We start from the raw sequence: 10792 nt of genomic DNA, 5'->3' as shown, positions 1-10792 counted from the left end.
TGAAGCTTAAGGCAAATTGCCACTGCTGGTCAAGGTGCCAAAATCCTTGATCCAGATCAGCAGCCAGCTAAAACCATTCAATCAGTGTTGAAATCCGACCATAAACTTCCCTAAGTGGTCGCTTAGTGACCATCAGCTTGAAATTGAAGCCACCAACTTAATCAGCTTAGCAGTATTAATGCTGCCCAGTGAAAACCATGTGGCCTGGCTGTATCATACCTAAAACATAACATTCACAAGTGCTGCGTCTGCACAAACACACGACAGTTTCAGAGTGTACATGTACTGCAACGTACTGTACTTAAGAAAAATTATGAGGTACTTGTACTTTACTTGAGTATTTCCATTTTTTATGTAACTTTATACTTCTACTCCCCCATATAGCTGACAGATTTAGGTACTTTTCAGGTTGAGATTTAACATAAAAAAGCATCAATTTAATATCAATATGTATTTCTTATAAATTAAACTACAAAATACATTCAGTAGTTAAAATTAGACCTAACCCTAACCTTCTTACATAAACGTATGAATAATAATAATCTAATAATATATTTGGAATATATAAAACAATCTGAGTGGGTTCATTCTGCATTATGAGTACTTAATTTTGATGCTGAGACTTTTGTACTTGTTTTGAATGCAGCACTTTTACTTCTGGTGGAGTAATTTCACAGTGTGATATTATTACTGTTACTGAAGTAAGAGACTTGGATTATACTGCACGAGTTGTCAGAATTTGCCTCAATTCATAATGTATTTACTGCATTTACCGTTCCACTCTGTTCAAAGACAGAGAGGAAAACAACAGTTGTTTTTTAAAAAAGAAAATAATTCAAGGTAAAACAAGGCGAGTAATTAATATTCATACAGATATCTTGCATGTGCAGTATTTTTTTTTTTACACAATCTCTGTGAACACCTTTAAAAACTCAAGAGTGCACATATCAGAGATGTATTCATTTCATATTCAACACATCCCCAAACATGGACATGCACTTAAAACGGAAAGGAGGCACATTAATGACATCAAATGTTGTGTACTTGTGTGCTCACGATTAATGGCTCTGTCTCTCCCTGCACTCTCAGCATGTTTACCATATTCAGCACAACCGGAAAAACATTACATGCTCCACTTATAATGGATGACAAGAGAGTGATGGAATTACAAATGTTTTGCACTTTACCCTGAGTTTAAAAAATGAAAGCTCTTGTGCACGGGAGAAAAATCTATTGGCAAGTTTAGTAAATGATTATATTTGAATTATTTAATATCAAATACAGATGGCCACAACAGAAGCTGAGGAAGATATTGGTGCTTTCAAAAGACCTAAAGACGATCGCCACTGACCCCATTGTGTAAGAAAGTGATAAAGGACGGCTGGCGGCAGACGGCCTGGAGGCAAAGAGAAACACCTGAGCCATGATACCTTCATGAAAGTCCTGATGTCTTTAGGCAACATGTTTCCACCAGTTTAGGGGGAAAAACAGGAATAATGATGAAATAACATTACTACAGCTGTACCTGCATCAAACATCAAATATACAGTGCTCAAAAAACTTATTAGACCACCTGTCAGAAAAACGAGAAAACATGTTATTGTTCAGGAAATTTGGCAAATAACAAAATGAATTCAACTTTTTATAGCCAGATTTAAGCTGGCTCACTGGGCAGAAATTAATAAAGCCTAACATTCAACGACTAAAAGTCAGTTTTCTGTCCAGGAATGCAAGTAAATAACTATAATTTGACATCTCCATCAAGAAATAATAATGTGCTTTTGCATTGTTGTTTTTTTGTAAAACAGTGAATTTGAAAATTCATGGATAACAATAATAATTTTATTTTAGCATTAAAAGTATAATTTGAATAATGATTTTGGTAATTACTAGTGCTGTTAATTGAGGACAGCTGTGGCATAAACCGGTGGTCAAATAAATTTGTTAAGCATTGTGTGTGTGTACATATTTTTAAAGTACATATATACACTTTAAAATAAGTTTTAAAATATAGATAACCTGCTGAATTTAAGCATATTACTAAGCGGAGGAAAATAAACTTCTATATGATTATATTTCAAAATGACTGATATATGTTAAAACATATTTTTAAAGTATATAAATTCATTGTAAACAAATAACCTTTTTATTGTATCATCTAATTTGGATAGATTCTGAATATAATGAAGGCCTCAGTCAGAGTTGGAGCTGTGACCGAAAACATTCATTAATTAAGGTATTAATTAGATATCGTTTTTTGCAGCATTGTCTAAATGTCTTGTTAGAAGAAGTATTGCCTTGATCTTCTGACTCCATCTTTCCCCAAGGTAAAAAAAAAAAAAATCTCCACACTTACATCTACAATCTACAATGTCATTTAGCAGACGCTTTCAACCAAAGCGACATACATTTGAGAGATAATACAACACAAGCAAGGATGAAGTCAAGAAACAACACAAGAATAAGCGGCATGGACTAAGTTCTGTTAGGAAGCAAGTGCATTACAATGTAAGTGCTTTTAGGATGTAAGTGCTTTTCAGTAGTGAGTGCAGATGGTGCAATAACAATTCCTATTTTTTTGTATTGTTCTGTGTGTTGATAATGTGTGTAGATGATCAATTAAGAGCTGGGTCTTCAGTCTCTTTTTGAAAACTGAGAGGGACTCTGCAGATCGGATTGAGTTTGGAAGTTCATTCCACCACTGGAGCACTAGAGAGGAGAAGAGTCTGGTTTGAGACGTAGGAGACGTTGCAGGAGCTGTGCCCATTGCTGTCTTGTAAGTAAGAGTGAGAGAGTAAGAGCAAAGTGACTTGCTCTCCTGGGCTGGTTGAAGACGAGACATGCCATCGCTTTCTGGATTATTTCATCCATTCATTGATGAAAATTAAACATTTGCAAGGATGACCAGGAAAATAGTGCAATGGCTGAGAGCTGTTGAACAGTCTGATGACCAGGGGGATGAAAGAGTTTTTAAGTCTACTGGTGGAGCTGGATTGGGACAGGAGTCTACCACTGAACACACCCCTCTGCCTGGTGAAGGTGTTGTGCATCGTCCAGTATGGAAAGCAGTTTGTCCAGGGTCCTTCTTTCTGCCATTGTCACCAGAGAGTCCAGCTCTGCACACACCACTGAGTCTGCCCTCCTCACCAGTCTGTCCAGTTGAGCGGCGTCCCTCTTCTTGCTGCTTCCTCCCCAGCAAACCACAGCAGAGAAGAGGATGCTGGCCACGACAGACAGGAAAAACATCTGCAGCAGTGGATTGCTCAGCCAGATAGGGTCTGATCTTCCTGATGTTGTATAGGGCGAAATGATCATGGTCATCAATCATGACACCCAAGTTTCGTGCAGAGCTTGTGGGCACAAGTTGCATGGATCCAAGCTGAACATTGATAGGCTGATATAAGGTGGGATGGGCTGGGATGAGAAGAAGCTCCGTCTCCGTCTGAGAGGTTGACCTCAAGGTGGTGTTCTGTCATCCATGTGGAGATATCAGCAAGGCAGGCAGAGATACGGGCTGAGACTGTGGGGTCGTTTGGTGAGAAGGAAAGAAACAGCTAGCTATCGTCGGCGTAACAATAGTATGAGAAGCCATGATTGTGGATGATTGTGAAGTGAAGTGGTGTAAATTGAGAAGAGAAGGGGGGCAGTAATGACCCTTGAGGTACCCCAGTGGAAAGGTTTTGTTCCAAGATACTTTAAAAGATCTCCCTGAGAGGTAGGACTCGAACCATCGAAGGGCCGAAAGTGAGATACCCAGCTCAGCAAGTGTAGAGAGGAGGATCTGGATCATACAGGTTGTTCTCAGCAAGGAATCTAGAGACTTGGTTAAAGACTGTGTGTTCCAGTATTTTTGATAGGAATGGTAGGAGTGAGACAGGGTTAAGGGATTTACTGCAGCTGAAATGGTTTGTAGGAGATTGGATGGTATCAGGTCTAGTGGGCAGGTGGTTTGTCGAGAATCCATAAGGAGTTACAAGACTTCCTTTTTAGTCAGTGGGAGGAAAGAGGTGAGGGAAGCCCGGTTAGGTACTGGCAGCAGCTTTAGTTGGTCAGGCTCAGGTAACTGGTTACTGATGGCAGAAACTTTATCAGTAAAAAGGAGGCAAACATTTCAGGAGTTAGCAGAGTGGAGGAAGGAGGTGGTGGAGGATGTAGGAGTGAGTTGAAAGCCGAGAACTTTTTTCAAACATTGGTGGCTTTGCAGTTCTTGTCCTGATAGTAGGTGGTCTTGTCTGATTTCAGGCTGGAGGTGAAAGACGTGAGAAGGTTTTGATAGTTGTTGAGGTAAGAAGCGTCTCTTGATTTGCGTCATTTCCTCTCTGCTGCTCTGAGCATGAATTGTTGTCCTGCAGCGTAATAACAGTTATGTTTAAATGCCACATTAGGAATAGTGTAATAATTTAATGGTGCAGTGAAAAGTTTAAGAGGATACCTGGGCAGGCAAATCACATAGTCCACATGCTTCGAAAACATACTAAGTGGTGACATAATTAGTGGTGGTAGTCAGTTCCTTTGTATTGTCAGTCACTGTTCGCACACAAGTCTAGATTAATCCAACAGAATGAGCTGTGACTCATGTTCCTCCCACTGCCATTGCATTGTGTGTGCACCCAGTTCAGCTTCTAGTACTTCAAACACAATCAAGTACATGAAATAATGTGTACACAACAGAACACACGTGACAGCGTCATTATCTTCTGCCCACAGCCTCAAAAACATCCAGCACTTGACCACAACTCTGTGTCAAAGAATTAAAACAGAAGTATCCTTTCCACCATTAAAGCATATGATTATGTTTTTAGCTGATAAAGTGTTGCAGAGAGGAATTAGTCAAATTATAATCTAGTGTCACACTGGTAATCAGCAGCTTTCAGGGACCCTTGGGAGTAACAGGGCAGTTGACCTTCTAATGGACCGGTTGCCGGAGCAGTGACGTCTAATTACAGTTAAGTAACTTTAAACAGGCATGGAAACGAATGGATTCCTTAACATGTTACAAGTCAAGTCAAGTCAAAGTTTATTTATAGAGCACATTTAAAAACAACCTCAGTTGACCAAAGTGTTGTACAGTTATTACAATACAATTAAAAAAAAACCCACAATCATACACAAATATAGTAATAAATAAAAATAACGAAAACAATAAAATACTAAAAACTCAATGTAGTAAGTCTAGTTTGAGTTTGAATTTAAAATAAATAAATAAATAAAAGAGTAAAAAGTAAAAAACAGCTGTGCGTGGTACTGTAGTTATTCTACATCTGTTTTGAGGAGATTTTTTTACCTTTCCAAAACCAAAAACACAAGCAAAACATGAGCATGTCCAGCTAACTAGATTATTAACTAATAAGAATGTTTGTCAAACTCACTTATAACTTTGGTGACACCCAGACTTTTCCTCTTGTGCTATCATCTGGTCAAAAATGAAATAAGTGCAATACTCTGGTTTATGACCAAATATCCGCTAAACTAACGATATTCCCTTTAGCTTAGCCTGTCAGCCTATTCAAATTTTGTCACACGATTGAATGGACGTTATGAGCGATTAAGAATGGGCAGCTACATTAACGTGTGTTGTTTAGCAGCGCCCTCCAGTGGCTGAAATAATAATGGAACTATTCTGAAACTGATTATGAAGCACGGAAAGTAACATCTTAATTTCTGTCATTTACGTGCATTTTTATTAAACTTTTTAACACCTAACCAGAAAGTTTTTTGCCCTAAACTTAGAGAAGTATTTTTCTAGCATAACTGCAAGGAATGTGGAGCATTTTACCTCAACGTAACCGCTTTGTTTTCAATAAGCAGCCATTGAATGTGCTGATAACAACCTTTTCAACCTGCCAGCAGGTAGAGCATTACCCTCCTCGCTCATTCTTATGGGTATAATTATGCTGATAACCAGTGGTGGAATGTAACTAAGTACACTTACTCAAGTACTATACCGATGTTCAATTTTTAGGTTTTTGTACTTTACTAAGTATTTCTAATGTATGAATTATACTTGTTACTTCACTGCACTTAGATGCCAGCTTTAATTACTTTACAGGTCAAGACATTTTTTAAACCTATATATATATATAACATTCTGCATGATGAGTACTTTTACTTTTAATACTTTAAGTACATTTTGATGCTGATACTTTTGTACTTTAACTTCACTAAGTTTTGAATGCAGGACTTTTACTTAAGTAAGGAATCTGAATTATTTTTCCACCACTGCTGGACATATACTCATCTGATAACATTCAAAACCGATGTAACAGTATTTTTTGTTAATCTCAATTGACCCCAAAAACTGAGTTTTGCTCCTTTTTGTAACCACATCTGATGCAAAAGTATACAATGAATATTCAGAACAGCCTTCTTTCTTCTATTTAATGAACCATACCACCTCTCTAAAATATATGCACACACTGCTGTCAAAGCTTATTATATGGCCATCTATTGAGCTTCCCTGAAGAGCATCAGGGACGACACATCTATCAGGGACCGCTAATGTGTGTGTGTGCATTTGTGGTCCTGCTGGTATGTGTGAATTTAACTGTACATCATTATCATGAAGAAAGGTTAACGTGGCCATGTGTATGCATATAGGAGAGAGAGAGAGAGAGAGAGAGAGAAAGAGAGAAAGAGAGAGAGAGAGAGAGAGAGAGAGAGAGAGAGAGAGAAGAGAGAAAGAGAGAGAGAGAGAGAGAAAGAGAGAAAGAGAGAAAGAGAGAAAGAGAGAGAGAGAGAGAGAGAGAAAGAGAGAAAGAGAGAGAGAGTGTGTGAATATTATTTGACGAGACATCAAACAGCTTCAATTATTTCAGCACCTCGGGTGTCGTCCTCATTATCCACTTAGAACGGCCAGTGTGTGTGTGCTTGTGTGTGTGTGTGTGTGTGTGTGTGTGTGTGTTTTATGAGAGATGAGCAGTGTTCATGTTGATCAGGTTTAAGCAGAAATAATGACCTGAGCAGAAAACCTTCAAAGGACATGATTGGTACAATATACAGACAGTATTATACAGAGAATACGACAAAATAAACTGCAGTGTGTGTGTGTGTGTGTGTGTGTGTGAAGGAATGTGTCAACCAATAAAACTATGACTCTTTAATTTTTTTAATCTGTTTCGGGACAACAATGGAGCTAAAGTGGAAGCAGATATATCAGGCTTTGATGCACACAGTGCTCCCTAATTTTGGTCTTTTTATGGTCTTTTTTAATTATAAGAGAAATACTAGCCTTATTATGATGACAAGCACAGATACACACATTTCAAATAAACAAGAAAAAGGGTTACAGCGGTGATAAAAATCTTGCTTCCCCCACACAACAACATGGTCACTGCAGTGAGAAAGTAAGACACAAAGCAAAACACAATAAAAACTAAAATATGAGAATGTTAATGTTAAGACACAATAACACAAAAGCCATATAAATGATTTAATCTAAAAGTAAAAGAAACATCTACTAGAATTTGTTTTAACAATTATGAATCATTTTTATTAGATTAAAAAAAAGTCAATTTCATTTTGAAATATAAAAAAAACACTGAAGAAAATGGATTTTACTAGGGAAAATGTAGCTTTATTAAAATTAATGTAAAATTTACTATGATATTAGAAAAAATGGATAAAATAAAAAGTCAAACCTACAAAGACACTCATATTTAAATATGTATACCTACATACACCCATATTTAAACTTATGACACTCATATTTAAATATATATATCTACCAGAAATTACTGAATATTCATCATGTTCAAATACATGTGTATTTCATTTTTAAATATTAAGAAACATTAGAAAACCACTAATAAAAAGAATGTGTACTAAAAACCATACACACACAAAAAAGAAAAAGAAAAAAACATTTTTTTTAAACAGACCAGGAACAAAACAATGAGAAATGCAAATTATACACATCATACATACAATTAAGCTGATATCTGATGCCGTTACACACATATAATTCATCTCATTTTCATGCTCATTAAACCTTTCAGTGACCTGCAAAGACGAATCTGCAATTATTATGATTTTATACAAATTTATTCATTTTTACTTTAATCTATAAGAACATGCTGTACATGTGTCTGGTGTAAAGATTTAAAACACTACACACCTTGTTAGGTATGTTTCATTCATAGACAAGGTTAAAGAATATTCATAAATATGCAGATTTCGACATTTGGATTAAATTTGGATTATTAATGAGGACAAAGTTGTGTGTTTTAAAAAACATGTTTTCAAATGTGTAACTGTGTGTAACATGGATGTTTTAACATAAACAATATCGCTTTCCATCTAATATACATGCACGCACACACACACACACACACAGAAAGAGACACACATACACTATGACACAAAGACACGCGCACACTCACACACACGCACGCACGCACGCACACACACGCACACACACACACACACACACACAAAGAAACACACATAGATACACAGACACACACTATGACACAAAAACACGCGCACGCACGCACGCACACACACACACACACACTATGACACAAAGACATGCGCGCACACACACACAAAACGCATAAAGACACACACTGTTATTCCTGGAAATCAACAACATCAAACACCTTTGTGTGACCTAAGACAGCGCTAATGTAGTCCACACAGCCCTGCAGTGGCATGTACGTGTGTTTACCTGTTAGACTCTGTGGTAATGTGATAATGTGTGTGTGTTTGTGTGTGTGTACCTGTCTCTGTGTGCTTCCATGTGCTTGGTTGTCACACGAGACCGAGCTCTCTCCGCACAGGAAACCTGAATAAATCTGTTGTGTGCAAACAAGCAGAGCAATTCAGACACAATTCTGCAGCGTCTCCGGGCAGTAATGAGCCACAGGGACAAAGCAAAGGGTCGGAGTTCAGAGAAAACCTATTTCTGCAGCCCCACACCTCTCGTGCCAACCTGGCAGGATTTCCGGGGAAAACAAGCCGAAAATTGCGCCTCATTGTTGTGCACCTATAGGACGGTATACAATGGTAACAACAGGTGATTTACTGCAGCAGAATGGTCCCAAACTATGAATAAATGGAATCAATAAGAGAGGAGGCACAGCACATTGAATATTTATTCATAAAAAACTGGTTTCATATTTTGCACCTTTACACTTTCTATGTTAGATATTAATGGGTCATCAATGATACATTTTCTTTATAATGGCCTCATATGGATTCGTTTTTAATTACTTTGTGATAGCAAGCATTTAATACATTAATTGTGCTATATTTTTCATAAATTTATATATGTTATTCTTTGTAGATCATTTTTAAATGTATCTATTTTTTGTATTCTTTATTTTTAGAACATGGGGTGTTTTGTTTTTAATATCAATTTATATATACATATATATATTTTCCCATCTTTTTCAGGTAAGGTTTTAAGATAAGCCTGTAGTGGGTTTCTACTTCACCTGTACATGTATTTTGTTTTGTTTTATTTAAATTTTTCTATATCTTTTCTTTTAAATGTGCTTATAAAGGACAAAGTGACTAATGTGTCAATAAATGCCAATCCTCAGTGGTCCTGGGGTCTATTAAGGATTCTCCTCTGGGATTTTTGCATTGGATTTTGGATCATTGCAGAGAATAGGCTCTGTGGCCAACACATGTTTCTAATGCTTATGCGTTTTGTTCAGCAGGATCATCTTCATGAATAAACACCACATTTTTTTGATGTTTGAAGTGAATGCAGCTGATAGTCGTTATGCTATGGTGAACTACACCACAATTGCAGAAATTCAATGTCACTATCGTTAGCTTCAGACACTCTCCGACAAGCTAACCAGCAGTTATGACAAGCTAGCAAAATCGCAGCCTTATAAATTGTTTATTAACCTAATCTACAATCTTGTATTTTTACGGTCAGCTCTGTGCATTGTACACAACCTCCCGGTCTGAGCAGTGAAGCTAACCCTTCAGTTTGCAATCTTTTGAAATTCCAACAGGGTTGCAAAGGCAATCTGGCCCTATCTATCGCAATACAAAATGAGATGACTTCTCAATTGATTTATTACCTCAGAAAAAAATCTCGTGGTAACATTATGATCTCAATCACTAGTTTCAAGTCTTCAAAGCAATATAATGTTAATGTGTAGTAATGGTCCCATTTAGGGCAGGATTTGGGGCGTGGTTACCTTGCCTTACCTTACCGTGGTTACAAGTTGCTAATCTACAATCTCAGAGCACTGAAAAACATGACTAGAGGCTGTGAGGTGGACTAGAAAGAGAGAGTTCCCATCCTTTTTCGGAGTGATGATGTTTAATGTCCTCAACAACCACTGTAGTCTTATTTAGCCACTTGTTAGCGTAAATACTTTAAAAATGATTTATTATGCAAAAAGTTTTGTAACGTATTTCATGTCGTGCAATAAAACGTGAACATCTCTTCAGCTTGTGTTAACCACAAACCTTACTTCAGGCATCTTACATGTTAACTTACTACCTGGTTTGAGAAGTCATTGCTGTGGCGCCCAGTAAGGGAACATAGTTTACAGCACATAGTGGAGGATTGGTCAAACACACCCAGGACTTTCACCCAGAGGACCGACATTGGTGTCCCATCTGAAAAGTAAACGTTATTTGAAGTTACGTCACTTATCTTCAGTGTGTCACGTTTTTTCATAACTATGTCACTTCTGCAATTATTTTCCTCTTTACTCCTTAACTTTTGGCATTTAAATGCCTTTATTTACTTGTTAAACTTTATTTTATTACTCCTCACCATGAACTTTTTTTGCCCTAACATGACCTTGCTAAATATTGAAATATG

Source organism: Centropristis striata, chromosome 12 (genome assembly GCF_030273125.1).
Source record: "Centropristis striata isolate RG_2023a ecotype Rhode Island chromosome 12, C.striata_1.0, whole genome shotgun sequence".
NCBI classification, from domain to species: Eukaryota; Metazoa; Chordata; class Actinopteri; order Perciformes; family Serranidae; genus Centropristis; species Centropristis striata.
This window is presented reverse-complemented; position numbering follows the sequence as displayed.